Raw genomic sequence first — 18,651 nt, 5'->3', positions numbered from 1 at the left:
GAAATTTTTTTTAAGTTACAGTAAAATGAAACACATTTTTGAAAAATGTCTACTTTTATAACTGTCAAAGATGATAGTCTTCACAGAATTATACTTTAATTCTTTTGATTTTTCTTTCTCCAGAATAATCACACTTAAACAGATTCCCAGCCTAGGTAATTACATGAATATGTCGACTCAATGACAGCATGGAGTTTTTACCAATTATGAGTAAATAACGTATTTATACAACTGGAAGTGATTTACAACAAATTTGACTTATCAAGCAATACTGAGTTTAACGCGGATAAATATTACTAAAATGTTGGATGGAATTCAGACCACATTGGTTGGAATAAACCAGTGTAGGTTTCAGAGGAAGCAGAGCAGCATAATAAAAATCAAGAGCATTAAATTCACCTAAAAGGCCAACCTGACGGCACTTGGGGCCAGTCTCTTTCTTTTACTTCCAAAGCATGTATTATGTGGATCTCAGTCTCAAGTATTAGCAAAATCCCCTCTAGTGTTCTTCCAATAAACTTACTCATTTTCCATGAAGGACCACACTGTAAGAGAAAGGTAAGGTCTCCACCTCATAGTTTAAGATTTAATCTTAGGAGCACCTGGGTGGCTCAGTTGGTTAAGCGTCTGACTTTGGCTCAGGTCATGATCTTGCAGTCTGTGAGTCCGAGCCTCGCATCAGGCTCTGTGCTGGCAGCTCAGAACCTGGAACCTGCTTCAGATTGTGTCTCCCTCTCTCTCTGCCCCTCCCCTGCTCACACTCTCTCTCAAAAATAAATAAATATATTTTTTAAAAGATTTAATCTTAAAGTTTTCCAACAAAAAACTCTGTTTCCTGGAATTATGGGAACCTGCACTGTGAGTTTCATGCATTTGGGGCTCCTCGGAGACAGAGGCTTTTACTTGTATAATCCATGTTCCACACAGAGAGGAGTTGGTACAAAACTGGTGCTCTTGAGCTTGAGTGGATTTGTTACTATAACAGATTCATTTTCAGCATTAATTTTATTTTTTTTATATCAGTAAGAGTTAACATGGGATGTGTAACCAGCATAAAAAGCCAAACACTTAAGTGCTAATTATTTTTCAAAGAAAAAATTTTTTTCATTGAGATACAACAAAATAATGTAAGATGTTTCTTCTGCACTTAATATAAAACCAACTTCTTTAAGTTTCTGTATACAATGTGTGTCCATTTATAATGTTAGTAGCTAACCTCTCCTGTTGTTTCTTTATTCAGACTTATACAGATTCCCTTTTCCTCTGAGGAGTGTAATTATGAGAATCAGGAATAATATTTTCAAATTGTCACATAAATATTTCCGACATTCCACACTCTATGGATTTTGTACACACACAACTCTGACCTTCTTCTGGACTTTAGGATCATACTTCCAAGGTAAAATTAATTACTATTCCCTGTTTTATGCACCCAATGTGCATTGTGCAATATATCACGGCAAGGAATCCTTAAACACTATGATAAAATATCTCATCATTATAGCTTTATTTTATTCAAGGATAGTGTTTAAGACCAGTACATTTTTGTTGCTTTGTTTTCATCTATAGCAATTGAAATAAATTTAATGTTAGAAAGAAACTCAAGGGACATTTTAACTCTAATGGTCCTTGCATGTGGGGTTATAGCTAAGTGTAAAACCACTAAAGTGAAGTTTGTGTACGATGGTTTTATGGCATCATAACAATGACTGTGAACTGTATCCATGCTGGAAAACTCCACAAGTGATCATTCATCTTGTGCTCTTCAGCAGGAAAGTACTAAATGGATACATAAGAGTTGTATCTAGGTATAGAATCACTAGCAACCAGCTGACAAATGCTTACACACCAAGAAATACAAAAGAACCAGAAACAAGCACCTATCATCTATGCATACCTATTCCTACCTTTTTTCCAACAGGTTAACAATTAGACGCATTTTGGTAGAAAAGTTAAATTTCTGTTTTCTTTGAACCAAAAGATGATGTAATTTGCAGTGCTCAGACCTAAGGGTGCTGGGTACAGCCAAGACTATAGCTAATTTGGGGTTTCAAAGATGGGAGAGTATCCCTTGGTTTTCATACCACTTCCCCCTTTGAAAGAGTTGTTAAGCAAATGTTTACCTTGTCATCATGTATAACTTGGGCAATATGTTCTGAGTATTATGGGATTGTGTGCTCCCCACTGTGGGTTATTCACAAAATTTCCTGAAGTTATTGTGCAAAGCAAGTTACTGTGAAGGTTCTCCAAGGTTCTGGCTGACTTATGTTTGGAATAAGTCTTTTGTTGTTATTTGCTTTCTGACAGAGGGACTGGAAATTGTCTGGACTTTGGAACTGACTTTGTGATGTTTGGATAGTGCTCTAAAAGTGAGTGGTGTGTTAGCATGTGGTTTACTTATGCAAAACAAATCAAAACTTAAAGTACATTTCTTAAAATTATAAGTGTTTTTGAGAAGAATTCCTAGCAATCCCAATTTTGTGGTACAACAGACTCACTGGCTAAAATATCTGGCAAGGTACTTAACTGTAACCTTCTTCAACCTGAGTTTAGCAATGCTGCAGAAGCTCTTACTAGGTTTGTTTGTCCCTCCCTCCCTATCTCCACATATTACAAAAGAATGGTTTATTAAGAGCCACATCTTAAAACTTAAGTAGACAGTGATACCAATTGCCTACTAACAATGTTTTACCAAGGTTTAAAAAAGGTTTTTTAAAAGCTGCAACTCAAAACTAGTTCAATTCCATAGCAACTAACTCTGGACATTTTCTTTTACAATAGGAGGCTAGGGAGAAGATGAATTGATGAATATGTAAAGCAGTGAACAGTTCATTGGGGATGCACGTTTTCATAAAAGGACACATCCCTTCTCCTTACATTGTGAGTATTTCTGTAGCCATCTATATAAGGTTAGTTGAAAAATAGCAATATAAATGGGAAACTATTTATTAATAGAAGTCTGGGTCAAAGGCTCTCCTCTCCCCAAGTCACATGTCCCCTCTTTCTGCACAGACCCTGCATCGTTTTTTTTTATCTTAGATCTCTTCAAATCCTAGAATCTAAAGATAAAATAAAATTTAATTAATTTAATTGATATACTGCTGAGTTCCTTCACCTACAAAAACAGATCACCCTTACCTATGTGTGCACATAGGTTAAACTGTACATTTCGATTAATTAATCTCATGGGGGCTTTGTCAAAATAAGAACCAGTGCATCAAACCACAGCCCCATCCTAGACACACAGAAGTATCAGGGTGCTCCCATCAGCACGAGGCACTCTGTACTCTTCTATCAATCAGTGGCACTTTATTCATCATGTAAAATACTTCCCTACTGCCAATTCCTATGATTAAGTATTATGTGCCTTTAAAGTATTTTAATGAAGCTAAAAACATGATTTGTGTGACAGAATTAGCCACAGAAATTTGGACAGTGGACACTCCCAAGAAATGCCCAGTTCCAAGACCTCAACTGCAGTATTTACTCTGGTTCTGCTCTCTTAGCGGGTCTCCAACTTCTGCTATCAACTCTATTACTATTAGTGGGAGATCTGACTGGCTCCTGAGTCACTACCTCTGAACATCAAGAACAGGAATAACAAGAGTGGTCTACTATTATAGCAATAAATACAAACATAGAGATAGTTGGAAACCAAGTCTGGAATATGTTGACCTTGAAAGAACATCATTTTGTTTCAGGAGCAAGGTACAATGCCTAGCACACTTATCTACCAAGGTCCCAAGCATTGATCCAGGATATGAAAGCCACTATTAAGGTATAATTTTTTTCAGCTATATATGCAGGGATAGACAGCTATCAGTTTGTGTGGACCAGAAAACCTTCTCTCTTTTGCACCAAGTTTCTATTTTCATTCATTCATCCACTGATTCACTCACTCATTCCCAGCATCATGCCAGACTCTTAAGCACAACCAAATCAAAACTAAGTTAACATTGCAGATACTTCCAGTTTCAAGACATGCATGTTTATTGATAGCTTCTTCTGATGAGCCACAACAGTTTGAGACTTTTCCAGTGCCAGTCAAGGATACAATGAGACCTAATTCTATAGGCTCCTGTATAAGATATACCTGATCAGAATATTTTAAATTTCCTAGACTGGGTAAATTAGAAAAAACTGGCCCCTTCATGTGCCTCCTCAAGGGAGTGAAGGATAATCTATCAATGAATGGGAATAAGAAGGCCCTTTATAAAACCTATAAATAGAAAAACGAAGAGTGAGAGAAAAAAGGGAAAAATCAGAAAGCAGTGGGATGGAAAAAAACAAGAGATCAGAGAGGTAAATGGGCTAGAAACAAGAGAAGTAAAGTAGAAAAGAAAAGAGGGCTTGAGGCAAAAGAAGTGAAGAGCTATGAGGTCCAAGATAGGCACTCGCCAACTGTTGCACTGAAATGAGAAGAAAGGAGGAATATGTGGGACAGCAAGGGTGGGATTGACAAGAGTGAGGGGCAGAGAGCATCTAATTTCTCAGCAATTACACCAGTAGTACCTAATCCAGATTGCCCTCATCATTGTGGACTATTGTAATAACTTCCAGGTATCTTGTTGATCCATGTTCCCGTTAGTTTCTCCTCTACCCAGAATCAGAAAGATCCCTATAAAAGGTAAATTGTGATCACATCACTTCCCTGCTCAGATCAATCCAATGTACCCTCTCTTCCCACTCAGAAAGAATAAATTTCAAAAAAAAAAAAATCAGAATCCTTGCTATAGCTTCAGAGTGCACACATTATGTGAACTAACTCACATCTCCTTCAGCATGCTGTAAGGCTTTCTTTCTGTTCCTTGTATACATTAGGTTTATTTCTTCTTTGGGGCCTTTGTGCTTTGTGTTGGAACTCTCTCTTCAGCTCAGCTCAAGACTGACTCCTTTTCATACTATAGGTCACAGTTCAAAAGTCACTTTCGCTGGGTCTAACTCATAGATAAAACTCAATGAATGTCTGCTAAATGAATGAATGAGGATAATGAAAACTTCAGCATAACATTAATAATCAAAGAATCTGGGGAGCAAAAAAAGGACTTGGTCAGTGGAAATGCCTGTTTCTCCAGATGATATTAGGAATATCTTGTAGAAGACATTTATATTCATCTAGAGCACAGGAATAGTGCCAATGCATGGAATAAACAGGAATATAAGTTCCAGATTAATAACTTCCTAAAAATTAGGACAGTTTATACATCATTTGTAATGAGCTATTCACATAGCAGCTAATCTATAAAGGTGTTAAAGAAATAGATGAATTATATATTATATAGATGGAGTTGACTTTGTTATTTAAATTTCCAAGTGGGGTCAGTTATAATGATTTGACTTAAGAATTTACAGTAGACTCTTATCTCACAGCATACATAGCTATCCTAAGGTTGAGACTTATTTGTTCTCAGGACATTTGTACTGTTCACACTCTGAGCTATCAGTTTTCACCTAGTGCTGACGAATATAAGCTGAGTTGCTATGAAGCTGCAAACTGGATTATCCAGGAAGCAAAACTCCCAAGCCATGTCCACACCTGTCTTTTCTTACTTGACCTATATTCAAGTAGCTTGCTTTACTACTCTGACATTGCCCAGCTACCTGAATAGAATCTCAGATATGATGGAAACCAAAAGAAAATTCTTCCAAATAAATTTCACCGTCTTATATCTAAGCCCATTACTGGTTCAGTTTTAAAGAGTCTGCTGTTAGTAAATGATATGCTCCCTATTTAGAATTGCATCAGCCTTTTAAAAACATCTACTTCCTATGCATTTTTACTAGTTCTTTCTACGGTAATTGAAATAGTACTGATCCAGGATATGAAAGCCACTATTGATGGCTTTATGATGACCATTATTTTGGATCATATTTTTTATTAAACTCTTATTAATCTAATGACTTTGTTTTCTCACCTGTGTACTTTTGCATATGCTATTCTTCCTATGGAGAATACCATTATCCACCCCACTGTCCCCCACCCTACTATCTTCTACTGTTTCCTCTGTGCTCAGCCTTTTTGACTCAGGAAAAAGTTTTAGCTAATCTTTGAAAATTTCCTCAGTCACCTAAGTCAGAGAGTCATCTATCCTTTAGATCCCACAGCAATTAAGGCCAAGACCACTAATCAGCAAGTGAGGTAGCTAATCTCCAAAGATGACGTCTAAAAATGCCTCCACTACCTACCTGCTGTTCCTCACATCAAGAGGTGGAACTTATTCTCCCCACTTCATCCAACTATCACAGGCTGGTCTTAAAACTGCCTAGATCAGGGGCGCCTGGGTGGCTCACTCGGTTAAGCGGCCGACTTCGGCTCAGGTCATGATCTCGCGGTCCATGAGTTCGAGCCCCGCGTCGGGCTCTGTGCTGACAGCTCGGGGCCTGGAGCCTGCTTCGGATTCTGTGTCTCCCTCTCTCTCTGACCCTCCCCCGTTCATGCTCTATCTTTCTCTGTCTCAAAAATAAATAAACGTTTAAAAAAAAAAAAAAAACTGCCTAGATCAATAGAATGGGGTGAAAATGGATATGCTGGTACTTCTGATCCCAGGACATAAGAGTACTAAAAATGTCTACTTCTTGATACTTGGAGACCTAATGCATGATGTGAGGAAATCACACGGGAAAAAAGAGACCACATAAAGATGTTCTGGAGGATGAGACATGGGAACATCCTAGCCCAGCTATCACCTGACTGCAATGGTATGACAGACTTCAAGTGAAACCAGAAGAACTGCCCAGGTGAGCCCCAGTCAATCCATAGAATCATGAGAAATAATAAAATTAATAGCTATTGTCTTATATCATTTTAGGGTGATTTGTTATGTAGCAATAACCAAAATAGTCAATCATGTTAGCAGCACAGATTTTTATGACTGAAATGGCTTCAAATATTAGTAAATTTTCCTGTGTCATGAGTTATTCTCTGTTATTTGCTCAAGCCATAATCTTCTTAAGGGTAAGGAATGTGTTTTAATGCTTTTTATGTCCCTCACTCTCCAGCACAGTGCCCTAAAAATTGTATGTACTGATTATTATCTTGTTCACAGACTAAGTACTTTAGAAGCCCATCTCATTACTTTTGGCTCTTGGAAGTTTTAGAATAAAGCTAATTTTATTGTGAAATTATTTCTATACACACACACACACACACACACACACACACACACACACACACACACACCTTTGAGGACTATATTATTAACAAATTTTCAGAATCTAAAACATGATTTTGATATTATTTATATCTTGCACCTTTATTATTTTTCATATGTGAAGAAGCACTGTTACATAATTATTCAACTATAATAATATAAGAACAAAATTATTTTAAGGCCTCCCTTAGAAACCAAGAAAAATTACTCAGCTGAATCTAAAATACAGTAACATCTAAAATTCCAAATGATTAAGAGTAACATTTTATTTTATTACCCAGGGGCATAGAATCTATATTACCAGTAATATCCCAAAGCACTTTAGAAGACTTATGTGAGTAACAATGAAATGATTGCATTTCCAGAAAAGACACGTAGCAATCATACTGCTGGTTCTTTCTGCACTTCAGTGATTCAATCTCTTGGCTAGATGTTTTAACTTTTGCATCAGTGGAGGTTTGTCCAAAATATATTTTAAATAACCACATACCTTCAGAGCCTCATTCTTAAAGCTTTCGAGAATATTTGGCCAGTTCAATGATCTCAGTGGCTAAATATCTTTAGCTATACAGTTTTGCACCTACATCACATACCATTTGGGGGAACAAGTACTATGTATACCTGATAATCTGACCACATTTATTTCCTATTTTAAAACTGTTGGGGCACCTGGGTGACTCAGTCAGTTGAGCATCCGACTTCGGCGCAGGTCATGATCTCACAGCTCGTGAGTTCGAGCCCCACATCGGGCTCTGTGTGGACAGCTCAGAGCCTGGAGCCTGCTTTAGATTCTGTGTCTCCCTCTCTCTCTGCCCCTAACCCACTCACATTCTGTCTCTGTCTCTCTCAAAAATAAATAAACATTAAAAAAAAATTTTTTTTAATTGTTACAAGTATACTGGTCATTTAATTTAAAGGCTTACCTTCATCTAGGATCACAGATGGTGTTAGAAGGAGCATAAAAAACACAATTTTGAAAATATAATTTGAGATGTTAAGTGTCAAAACTATAAACATGGAATATAAATTAAAATTAAATTTAAAGACATTTGAAACCACATATTTATGTAATAGTCTTCATATTTATAAGCTGGTCCTCAGAGTACATGAATTTTCTACACTTCCTCCTGGACATAACCTAGGTTTCCTCTGGCCACACAGTCTGAGAAAGCCAATGGGATCAAAAACAGTAACAAGTGTCCTGAGTCAGTATTCAGACAACTGAAAGAGCTCCAGCCCAACATGTTAAGGTTTTTAACTTTATGGTTTAATACATTTTTTTTTTTTTTGTAGAATCAATGGGTTATACAAAACACCTCTTCTGCCAGACACCTACCTAATATATGCTTCTCCTTCCTTGACGGTGCTCAGAGAGACAAAGTGCCAAAAACAATAAAATACTTGGGAATAAAATTAGCCATGGAAGTGAGAGACCTGAATACTGAAAACAATAAAACATTGATGAAATACACTGAAGGCACAAATAAAAACATATCCCATGTTCTTGGATTGGAAGAATATTGTCAAAATGTCCATACTATCCAATGTGATCTATAGATTCAACATGATATCTATCAAAATCTCAATGGCACTTTCCACAGACATACAATAAACTATCCTAAAATTTGTATGGAACCACAAGAAATCCCAAAGAGCCAAAGCAATCCTGAGAATGAAGAACAAAGCTGGAGGCATCACACTTCCCGATTTCAAGCTATATTAATCAAAACAGTATGGTACTGGCATAAAAAGATGCACACAGACCAGTAAAACAGAAGAGAGAGCCCAGATGTATGGCCAACTAAGTTTGACAAGAGCACCAAGAACACACAAGCGGAAAAAAAGCTCTCTCTTCAATAAATGGTGCTGGGAAAATTGGATATCCACATGTAAAAGAATGAAACTGGATCTCTATCTTACATCATACAAAAATTAACTTGAAATGGCTTAAAGACATAAATGTAAGACCCGAAACCATAAAACTCCTAGAAGAAAACATAGGGGAAAAGAACCTTGGCATTGGTGGTCTTGGCAATGGTTTCTCAGATAAAACACCAAAAGTACAGACAACAAAAAGCTAAAATAAACAAGTATGACTCCACCAAACTAAAGAGCTTCTGCATGGCAATAAAACCTTCAATAAAAAGCAACCTATAGGATGGGAGAACATATTTGAAAATCATATATCTGATATATCCAAAATATATTAAGCTCATACAACTCAATAGCAAAAAAAAACAAAAAAACAAAACAAAAAAAAACCAAAAACCAAAAACCAAATAAAACATTTAAAAAATGGGCAAAGGACTTACACAGACATTTTCCCAAAGACATACAAATGACCAGTAGAAAGAGTCCAAATGTCCATCGACTGATAAATGGATAAAGAAAATGTGGCATATATATATACAATGGAATATTACTCAGTGATCAAAAAGAATGAAATCTTGCCATTTGCAACAACGTGGATGGAACTGGGGTGTATTATGCTAAGTGAAATAAGTTAGAGAAAGACAAGTATCATGATTTGACTCATATGTAGAATTTAAGAAACAAAACAGATGAGTATGGGGGAAGGGAAGAGAAAATAAGACAAAAACAGAGGAGTCAAATCATAAGAGACTCAAATACAGAGAACAAACAGTATTACTGGAGGGGAGATGAGTGGGGGATGGACTAAATGGGTGATGGGCATTAAGGAGGGGACTTGTTGAGATTAGCACTGGGTATTATATGTAAGTGATGAATCACTAAATTCTACTCCTGAAACCATTACTACACAATGTTAACTAACTTGGATTTAAATTAAAAAAAAAAAAAAAAGTTACCAAAAGGTATATGAAAAGATGCTTAACATCATTAGTCATCAGGAAAACATGAAACAAAGGCACAATGAGATAGCACCTGAAATCTGTTAGGATTGCTATTATCAACATGACAAGAAATAACAAATGTTGGGGAAGATGTGGATAAAAGGGAACCTTTATATACTGTTGGTGGAAACATAAATTGATTCAACCATTAAGGACCCTCCAAAAAATGAAAATTGAACTACCATATAAGGATCCAGCATTCCCACTAAGTATATATCTGAAAGGAACTGAAATCAGTATCTCAAACAGATATCTGCACACACATGCTCATTGCAACATTATTCACAATGGCCAAAGTACAGAATCAACCTAAATGTCCTTCAATGGATGAATGGATAAAGAAAATGTATATGTGTACACCACAAATACTGTATGGTGTCAGTTATGTGTGGAATCTTAAAAAAAAAAAAAAAAAGGAAAAGGGAAAAAAGCCAACCCAATTAATAGAAACAGAAATATAATGGTGGCTACTGGGGAATGCTGAGGGGAGGGGGAAATAGGGTGATGCAGATCAAGAGTACAAATTTTCAGTTATAAGAATAAGTTCTGGAGTAGCTTGGTTGCTCAGTCGGTTGAGCATCCAACTCTTGATTTTGGCTCAGGTCATGATCCCAGGGTTGTGGGATCGAGCCCTGCATCAGGCTACATGCTGAGAGTGGAGGTGGAGCCTGCTGAAGATTCTGTATGTCTTTCTTTCTCTGGCCCTCTCCCTTGCTCATGCACATTCTTTCTTAAAAAAAAAAAAAAAAAAAAAAAGAATAAGTTCTAAAGATCTAATGTACAGCTTATGACTATGGTTAATAATATGGTTATTAATGACTATGGTTAATAATACAGTATTATATACTTGAAAGTTGCTGAAAGTAGATCTTACACATTCTCACCCAAAGGAAAACAAAGTTAACTATGTGTGGTGTTGTAGGACAAGTTTCAAGTAAATAGGATGAAAAGCTTCTCTGCTGATAAAAGTTCCACCCTTTCTGTTTCTTCTTTGTTCCTCTAGTATGGAACACAAAGGTGATATATGGAGATGCAGCAGCTATTTTGAAACTATGAAGATATACATAAAGAAAGGCCTTCACCCCAAAGATTAAAAGATACAATCCAAGACCCTGATGAAACATTTAAGCCACTGCAGGAGTCCTAAACTGCCACTTCCCCTTTTTGCCTAGGCTGTTGCATTTGGGATTTCCATAACCTGTATCTTAACTTCCCCCAAAGTTCTCTAGATCATGGTTTAAATCATCAGTATCTACTCCTAATTAAAACTAAAAGTTGAAATGACTTAGACACTAGAGATTTTATATAATTAATTTTCCTTTCGTTAGTTCTCTCGGATCTAGTATCTCCTGTTTATTTCAAAACTGTGAAAATTGTGTGTAATTACTTCATATTTGAACACTGCAACAGCTTTCAAAGTAGTTTCACTGTATCTATTTTCTCTTAACCCACTCATGGTTACTAAAATAATCTTAAAAAAAAAACCCACAACATTTCTTTTCTTTACTTATAACCCCACACAAAGAACCTCACTACCTCCTGTCCCCTGCACTGACTCTAAATTCCTGATGGTTCACTTCTCCCACGATTTGGAAGTCTTTCAAACAATCTCTTCAATCTCAACATACATGCCCCTGCACTCTAATCGTGAGCTCATGTTATGGTTTATTTCTTCCTCCTTGTCCATACCATTCTCTACGTGTTTTCCGCCAACTTTCAACCTTCCATTATCCTTTTCCACCATGTCTGAATTTGGTGTCCCCTACCAAAAAAACAAAAATTAAAACAAAAACAAAAAAACTCTCAGGAAGTTTTTCTGATTCAAATCCTTTACATTACCTCTGTGATTACTATGACCTTGGTTTACAAAAAAAAAAAAAAAAAAAAGCAAATATTTAAGCAAACTCTATAGTAAAAACCCTCATATAGATAGTTATAGGGTATTCTTGAATGCAGGGATATTGTTTCTCTTTCATTCTACTTGAGTGCTTAGCACACAGCAAGTACTAAAATAAATGAACATGCCCAACATGATTATTTGAGTACATGGTATACATTTACAAATTCAGAAACTATTCATAAGATGACACTCAAAGTTATTCGATTTCAAAAATAACCTACATAGGCATAATACTTAATTTAATGCACTTAAAATCTAAACTGACCAAAAATGTACATATATCACTGAAAATAAGTTAAGAGTTTACTACAATTAGCTATGTTCTTTCCTTCTGGAAAACCTAAGCAGTCTAGTTACAAAAATCTAAGAACATCTAATTTTCATAGCAGAGGGTACTCTGCACAAAATTACAGGGTTAGGAGCATTTAATCAACTTACTGATCTGATTGTCTCACCAACCTACCCCTTTGATCCCCCAATTGCTCTATACTGGGATTTGTAGCTAAGTATATTGTACTTATAAGTACATGATATTTATCGGTGTAATAAATACTATATGACAATTTTGAAAATAGATACTTTAACAGTTTAACATAACTAAAACTTCAGTAAGTTTTCTAAAATAATTAAAAATCTTGTATAGTCTTGAAAATTGGCATCATTTCATTAGGCAAACTATTCATGCAAAGAAATTACTGAAAGATATGTATTCTTTTTATATCACAGGCTTCATAATATAAAGAGTGAACTTTTTGAAAACAACTATAGAATAAAACTTTATAAGAGAAAAAATTATTTTCAGGTCTTTGATTTCATCTTATAATACAAATCAAATGTAACTATACTATATATTAATTAGACTGCATTGTTTTTCCCTGCATAGTAAAGATTAAAATAGCACTTAATCCCAACTTTATTTTCAAATTTGAATTTTTAGTATTTGCTTTACAACTGCAAAGTCTTAAAATTTAATGTTATTAGGAATCAAAATGAATGTTTTCCTTATTTAAGTCTTGGCAGCCTTAACTCTCAAGGCCTGGAGATAAAATTTGATTTAAAAGCCCACTAAGAACAAACTGCTTAATCAGAAATCTGGACTTCACAATTAAGGAATTTCATCACTCACAAAATATGAGGGGGAAAAACTCATATGGCCACAAAACATAAAAATACTCATTTTCATTTAATGTTTTGTGGATCAGAGTGAAGGAGAAAACAGGGATTTTTTTCCTGCTTTACTAGTTATTAAAATCCCTAATTGGTAGCTTTAGAATATCTGTTTATCATAAACACTTATTTTTAAACACAGGTTAACATTATTTTTCTTCACACTGTGGTATCCTAGTGTGGTTTAACCCCAACTCATATAAATTTCTGAAAATGTACAATTAGGTCACTATTCCATTTTAATCATCTCTAGCCCCTAAGTTTATAGTATTTAAAGTACAATTAGGCCAGTCGATTGGAGTTCATTATAATGCTACCATCCCCAATAGTCTGTGGTTCTACTTGAAAATTAAGAAATATAAAAATTCCAGTCACTTCACAACCAGGTCTTAGACTCACTGAGACCTTTTCCTTCAGTCTTTTTGTTTACATGAAAATTGCCCACCACAGGCAATTTTGAGCATGATTATAAGCATCAAGTCACTTCTCTCTGAATGTTTTCTGATTTGTGATTTATGAGAATAATTTTATTTTTTTTAAAATTTTTTTTTCAACGTTTATTTATTTTTTGGGGGGGAGAGACAGAGCATGAATGGGGGAGGGGCAGAGAGAGAGAGGGAGACACAGAATTGGAAACAGGCTCCAGGCTCTGAGCCATCAGCCCAGAACCCGACGCGGGGCTCGAACTCCCGGACCGCGAGATCGTGACCTGGCTGAAGTTGGACGCTTAACCGACTGCGCCACCCAGACGCCCCTACGAGAATAATTTTAAATAACATCTATTTTACAGGCTTTTAGTAAGGACTAAATACCTTCACCATAATGCAGATGGGTTGTCTTCTGACCTTTTTATTCAGTCATGATTTGTCTAGGTATTAAATTTATATATCCCATACTATTTCAATACTTCTCCTCCTTCAAGCTTCTCCAACCTGGTTGGGTGGGTGAAAAATATATGGAGGGGAACAAGAAACAGATTTCCTTCATTCAAGTTTTCTTTGACATATAAAAAAGTGAATAATTTTAACGTGGAGCCTGCTTGGGATTCTGTCTCCCTCTCTTTCTGCTCCTTGCCTGCTTGCTCTCCCTTTCTCAAAAATAAATAAATATTTAAAAAAATAAACAATTTTATTCACCCATTCACAAGAGCAGATTTTGAAGAGAGAAGCAACCTTGATAGAAAAATTAAATTTAGAATCAATGAAGGGTAAGAACAGCTCCAAACATAGAGGGGTCAATGTGGTCATAAGAATTAGGATGCCTAAAAGCTCCACCCAGGAAAAGAAGAGCTATTAAACACTGAAAGAAAAAAAAAAAAAATGGTGGTGACACTACTCTGGAAAGTGAAAGCAGCAGAAATTTTAGCCAATTTCATAAATAAGAAAAAGAAAATCTGAAGAAAAACTTTAGAAGCTTTCTGAGTGAAATGCTTAGAAAACCCTGCGCTGTGCCTTCAAGAAAGACTAGAGTTACCATCTGCATTATTCTTCAAAACCTTTGCAAACAGTTATCTATTCCTTTGAATGTGACACAGCAAAGACTAGGCTAAGTGGTCAATTTTAAGTGACTTCCATTACTCATCCATTCATCAAATGTGTAACTGAGTGCCCAATTGATGCAGTCACCACAATAGTAGTACATTTTGCACGGCTACCATCTAGAATTCTAGATCTCAGATTTAGTACCAGGTGACTCTAGGAAGCACCACAGAACTACATATAGAATGGATTTTCACTATGCCTGTCAAATACTTGGGGGTCAGTATGCAATGGATTGAATGCAAGACAAATAACTGTGTACTATTACAGTTCCTGGTACAGCATCATAAAGGAAAGAGACATTATTAAAATAAGTACAATTTGAGAACGTTCTTTTTAGTGATGAATATAGAAAAGCAAATCAACACTATTATCTGTGTATTATCTGTTTATTATCTGTGTATCAAGAAACTCCCTTGAGAAATTACAAATTAGACATGAATTTTAATCCAATTTGCATAGATACAAGAAATCTTAAACTTGAGTTACTTTTGGATGGGTGAGACAAGGTTGATGAGAGATATATTTGGATGAGTTCAAACACTTTGCCCTAATCTGTTGCCAGAGGCCAGATTCTTTAAGGATCTGGCTGCTACTATTGGACTTAGAACAAGCTTTGGAGCCAATGGTACAAGCTAATTGCTACCAGAAACTTGACGATATGTTGGAAAATATCATGCTGAGGAAGAGAACACAACTGAGTCACAGCTAGGTCATGCCACTAAAATTGGCCAGGGAGGTCAAGAAAAATACCAATTTTTAAGTTTTCAAATGGGTTGTAAACTCAAATGTTTACAGAGGTGCAGTAGTTAACATAAATAAGTATTTATGTTATTAATTAATCACCCTGATTAACTGGGGTGAACAAACAAAAGAATGTTGTCATCTAAGCTACTATTTAGGTCCTACTGACTGTGGATGTATTATTGTCATACTGCACAATTTTTCAAAGAAAAAAAAAAGCCAGAAGTTTAATTTGCATGTGAAATTTCATTTTTAAATATTACTAATTCAATTAAAAAAAAAAACAAAACTATGTGTGTCAAACAAAACTTCTGTGCAAGCCAAATATAGTACCTGAACCACCAGTTAGTTTATGGTCTCTGGTTATTCCACCCCATTATATAATGGTGGTCAGCTGACGAAATCCCTCCACCATGAACATAATCACTTCCCTGGCTGGTCTAGTTGATATGAATTCAACAATCAAATACCAGATACTCTCCATTTGGCCGTATACTGTCTTTAGGCAGTGCTGCTGTTCATTAAAGAAAGAGATCTCAGTGCCTATGCGTCCACAAAGAATCCTCAAGTTGAGACTTAACAGACATAAGCCATTTTTCTTTTAAAATACAGTTCTTTTAAAAAAATTTTTTTTTTATGTTTGTTTCTGAGACAGAAAGAGACAGAGCATTAGCTGGGGAGGGGCAGAGAGAGAGGGAGACACAGAACTCGAACCAGGCTCCAGGCTCTAAGCTGTCAGCACAGAGCCCGACGCGGGGCTAGAACTCACAAACCGTGAGATCATGACCTGAGCCGAAGTCCGTCCTCAACCAACTGAGCCTCCCAGGCGCCCCTAAAATACATTTCTATGTTAACTAGAAGGATTTTTAAAATAAAATTTAAGTATGCAGACCAAAACTATCCCAATTTCACCAAGATATACCTTTGAAACAACATCTATCTTCTAACAGTTTCCTCTCCTTATTATATGTAGCTTTAGATAAATGAAGAAGAGTGTGAATCTTAACTCTGAAAAGCTTGTTTTCAGCACAATACTAAAGAAAATCAGGGGAAAAAACAGAAATGAAGAGAACATAAGAAAAAACAACTAAATGCAACAGATCTAAGAAAAGTTATCAATAACTTTTATGGTCTTTTATGGAAACAAAATAAAAGATATTAGGGAGCTCAGAAATGCTATAATCACAGCAGTTCATGGACTTCAGACAACATGGGTTAAGGCTCTGATACGTCCAAATAGAACATTCTCCATATTAGCTCTCTCAGAAACCAGTCTATTTTTTTTTATTTTTATTTTTGAAGAGTTAGAAGGAATGTCAAAAAATTTTGTCTTCAAATCCTTAATTTTACAGAGAGAGAAACTGAAACTACTTTGCTTAAGTGTAGTTAATGGCAGAATCCAGATGATCATCTAGATTTCTTAAAACATGTGGCAATGTTCTTTCTTTTGGATTATTTTTGGAGTTCAGTAAGGTCATGATATATATATAAAGATGCATTATCTGGCCATAAGTAACTGCTCACTGAAAATCCAGTCCTCTTGGAAATTAAATAAAAATCTGTACATCAGCTTTGAGAATCAAATAATGAGAAGCTCTTGCCCTAGAAGACCTTATATTCTACTTGGCAAAATCAGAAATGAATATAAAATGACAATTAAAAATATAAACTGAAATACAATTTAAGACAGCATGACACTATCACAAGGCAAGTATTTCCCAAATCACATACAAAATATTGAATCTAGCCTTTTAAAAATTGTATCTCCATTAATAAAAACATCTGCTCTTGTAGCATTTTTTACTGGACAAATTTTATTTTTTTTGTTTCAAACTTTAAATATGATAAAATATAAACAAGATACAGTATCTACAAATGAAAGAATTTCTTGAGCTTAATGAATAAAGCTTTGTCATCCAAGAGCCGTGTTCCTCTGCCTCACTTTTCTATGGTGCATATTAGCTATGAAGCCACAGAGCACTGAGTTCACTGCCTTCACACAGGATAGACCAGCCAGCATGAATTTTTACTTAGACACAAAAGTATCTGATCAAAAACATCTTAGAGCCAAAAAATGCATTTTAAAAAGAGATAAATGAAAGTCAGAATTTGTACACTTAAAATGATTTCAAAGACAAACCGATGATTTTGCCAACTTTCTTAGAACAATTAACAAAATAATGATTAGACAGTCTTTTAAAATTTCTAAACAATAGATATTTGCATTTCCTTAAGCACTCTTACTCATGAAAATATTGGCTTAACAATTATGAGCTAAGTAATTTAACATACAACCTCAGTATGAAAAGTAGTCTTTCTCACATGAGTTTTGTTAAAAATACCTTCCTACATATTAGTTTCATATTAATTTAAATTTACTAACTACCGTTTCTGGATGGCTTATAATTACAATGACCAACTGTGTCAGTGTGCCTGTGGATGAAGAGTTTCCTGGGATTGGCGATCTACAGTGCTGAACTGGAACAGCTTGGCAAACTGGGACAGGTGGTCACACTCACTTAAGTTTATGGCCAACCAGTGTTCCTTCTGAGAACAAAAAACCACTAGATAAAATACAAAAGCCATTTATATGAAGACAAATAAGATCTGCTCAGAAGAAATAGAAGGACTAAGACTGCAGGAGGGAGAACATTAAGAAAAGTGAGCTAGTATTTGCAGCCAATTTTACCCTATAGCCATCTGCCAACTCTAGCAAAGAAAGCAGGCTAAGACTCCAGGCTGCAATAGCAGAGCTTTTGATGGAGACCTAGAACCTTTAATCAGAAGGTCAGTTTTTCCTTCAGAGCATTTATAGAATTCTGGTGCCTATGTGGAAAAGACTCTGAAAAGTAAAGCAGAGTTTTTGGCATTCTGACATGTCAAAGTCTTAGCATTCAGTACATGCAAGAAGAGGAGCTACTAAAAAACATATCAAGTTCCCAGTAAAAATACCTGGAAGGCCACGGGCAAACAAGAGGTGACCGAATCTCTTCTGAACAACAACACAGCCATGGATTAGCATAGTCACTGATTAGATTAAGGTGATCAGCCATCACTCTGTCTGCATGGTGCAGGAGAGAATGACCCTTCTGTGGAGAATAACTTATTTTTTCAAACTAAATATCCAGCATTTGGGCCAAATTTATTAGGCATGCCAAAAGAAAACTACGTGAACAAAACCCAAGAGAAAAAACAAAGAGAACAAGAGGAAAAAAATTCAGATAACCCAAATATTGGAATTCACTGACAATTACCTTAAAATACAATTAATATGTCGG

The 18,651-nt window shown here is 35.7% G+C and overlaps 1 long non-coding RNA gene across 3 annotated transcripts in view; it reads left to right on the top strand.

The window, feature by feature from the left end:
* Window positions 1-928: 928 nt before the first annotated feature.
* The window catches only part of LOC121030019 (uncharacterized), a 32,541-nt gene continuing 14,818 nt past the window's right edge, over window positions 929-18,651 (top strand). The window contains exons 1-5 of one of the 3 annotated variants that reach the window (XR_005790036.1): window positions 929-1,399; window positions 2,782-2,880; window positions 3,702-3,778; window positions 6,642-6,738; window positions 8,445-8,625. This is a non-coding gene — a long non-coding RNA (uncharacterized LOC121030019). Of the gene's footprint in view, window positions 1,400-2,781; window positions 2,881-3,701; window positions 3,779-6,641; window positions 6,739-8,444; window positions 8,626-18,651 lie in introns of those variants that run through there. The other 2 variants (XR_005790038.1, XR_005790037.1) reach the window with 2 other exon arrangements.

Source organism: Herpailurus yagouaroundi, unplaced genomic scaffold (assembly GCF_014898765.1).
Source record: "Herpailurus yagouaroundi ecotype Mexico unplaced genomic scaffold, PumYag 139, whole genome shotgun sequence".
NCBI classification, from domain to species: Eukaryota; Metazoa; Chordata; class Mammalia; order Carnivora; family Felidae; genus Herpailurus; species Herpailurus yagouaroundi.
This window is presented reverse-complemented; position numbering and strand designations above follow the sequence as displayed.